The sequence below is a fragment of the Gavialis gangeticus genome, unplaced genomic scaffold (genome assembly GCF_001723915.1).
Source record: "Gavialis gangeticus isolate Ggan-Ray unplaced genomic scaffold, GavGan_comp1, whole genome shotgun sequence".
NCBI lineage: Eukaryota > Metazoa > Chordata > Crocodylia > Gavialidae > Gavialis > Gavialis gangeticus.
The window spans coordinates 418,694-421,384 of record NW_017728983.1 but is presented as its reverse complement, the minus strand read 5'-3'; positions in this window follow the sequence as shown (position 1 = coordinate 421,384).

Here is a 2,691-nt window from a genome sequence, read left to right as displayed (position 1 = left end):
CATGTGGTCCAACAGTGGTAGCCACCATGCTTGACCATCTAAGCACGATCCAGCTGCTTCTAGAGAGCCCTCATGTTAACAAGAAATCCCTCACTTTCACCATAGGGCCACCATGGCACACTCATTGAGAGATGATACTGAAGACACTTTTTTGAGGCACGCTTGGTTATCTTTTGGCTCTATGCTGATATCCTGGTGAAGATCAGGAGCTGCATGAGCTTTTGGCAATGTTTGGAAGAGCTTTGGAAGGCAGGTACTCTGAAGCCAGAAGCTCCTTCTTCAATAACTACTGTAAAAATTGTGTTACTGAACATTATGAGAACAGATGAGAATGATTAATCCCAGAAAGTTTGGGGGGTGTTTTTGCACAGAGAAGAACCTCTTCTATATGAGACAATCCAGAAGAAGATGCAGCTGAATTCTGTAAGTTAATATTTCTGTAAGCTAATATTTCCACTTCCAGATGAAGTAGCCCTTGACCTAGCATTTCGTTTTCAAAAGGGAGAGAAAAGAAGCACAGTCAGGTGAGGCTGACATGAATGTGTGGCAGTGGCAATTGGTGAATGGCAATGAACAGTCACAGTGGACCTGACTTCAGCAGAACCAAAACCCTTTGACCTCAACAAAATGTTACCCATTCCCTTTGGATCATGTCTGAACTCAGTTCCTGTACTGGCATGTGAATTTGGGTGAGATTTATGCTTTTAACATAGTGCTGTTGTAGGTTTTACTTGGTTATGCAGAGTCGGTGTGGATGGATGGAACTGCACTTCATTCCTCCCTTTCTTTCTGCTTTATATACTGGGAGTCTTTATCCCCACTCTTATATATTACATTAAATACAAATTGGCATGTTCTCTGTATTATTATGAATAGGACTGTTTTTTGAGTAGCTCTTTTCAATATTAGCAGTGAAGAAAATATATAAAAATGGCCATTTGGGAGAAAAATAAGGAGTCTAATGCACAAGATAAGGATTGGCAGAAGTTTATTGAAGGTTTGGACCACCATTTCATTGCAAGTGAGATTACAGATAAAGAAAACCAGCCTCTGTGTGTGAGGCAGTAATTCATAGTCCCTCAACCGAAAAAAGTAGTCTGTATTGACAGAGATAGACACAGAAGCTGAGATGACCTGCAGGAGTTGAGTCTTGTTGGAGAATGCTTTGAGATTTGTAGTGGGGCACGGAGACAATGTGAATCAATAGTGGTATGTGTGGTTGAGCTGAAAAGACTCGAGTCCAGGTTCTAGCCCACTTATTCAGCTCCTGGGAGCTCCACTCCAAGTATGATCCTGCTTCAGAACCTGAAAAATTCTTAACGAAAAAAGAGATGGGTCGTTCCCCTCCTTGCCATGTCCTGTATTTTAGTCTTAAGACTAAGACGAAAGTCTATTACAAAAGCATCTGGTGCTTTTTGGTTTTTTTTCCAGAGACTGAATTGGGATGGCCTAGGATTATGCTTAGACTTAAAGTGAAACTCAACTTGGGCATGACTGCCAAAATGGCTAAGAGGTCACTGCTTATAGGCAGTGAAGTCCTGAAACTACACTTAACTTGTGTGCCTGCATTTTTGGTCTTCATGACTCCACTTGTCTTGTTGTACTTCGCTATGGATGCAGGGCTGTCCAACTCCATCAGTGCTCCCCTATGATTCAGTTGCATTGTGGGTGATGGAAATACCATGCAAAACCCTGCTAAATGCTGTGATGGGTAACTAATTTCTGCAGGGCAGTGGTGCCCAACTCTTGTCCTATAGCCTAAGGCAGCTGCCTAACACCCTGGGGACGGAGATCCAAGCTCTAGGCCTACCTCCTGTTAGGAGGAACTGAGTACTGTCCTGTGACTTGGGATGTTAGTACTCCAGTGCTCCAGGCTATGGAGCCCCTTGCTGTTGAAGCTTGGCCCCTGGGCAGCCACAATGCTAGTGTCCTGGGGGCAGAAGGAGAACAAGGCCTGTGGCTCTGGGCGGTAGAAGTTACCCTGGCAGGGCTGTAGGTAGAGGGAGCCTTTGTGCCTAAATTGCATTTATGAAATCATGGGGCTCTAGTACATGATGGGGGTAGGGAAGGGAGGGTTTAATCCCCAAGGTTTAATTTTATGTCCCCTAAATTGAAAAAGTGGATTTTTAATTGGAACCCACAGTTTAAATGTTTCTGTCACATTACAGTCCTGTCTTGTGCTGTCATCCCTCCCCCTCTGCCCCCCGGGGTCTGTCATGTTTTTTCCCCCTTTTTTGCTGGAGCCTGCCCATGGCCAGGGGTGAGCTGCTGGTGAGCTGAGTGGCCCCTGAGCTATGGGGGCCCCGGTCCTTCTCTCCATGGTGGTGGCACCCCCTGGGGCTGCCAGGGAGGGCTGCTAGTGGGCCAGATGCTGCCCTAGCTCAGGAGGTGTGTGTGCCCGACACTTTAAAGTGGGCTAAATGCTTTTGCACTGCTTTAATGGTGTCAGCATTTGCACGCCTTGGCAGTGTATTGTGCATTACTTCCAGCCACTGTAGGAAATTTGGCAGCATAATGCACCTTAAAATACTTTGGGGGTGCAGCAAACTAAAACTCCTTCGAGGAGTTTTAGTTTGCTGCCCCTACAGCTGTGGAGTGAAGCATGGGGCTCTGCAGGAAGCCCTGCAGGCAGCCTGGCAGCAGCCTGGGAAAGCAGGCTCCACCCAAGGAAAGCAGTGAGCCTCATCTTCC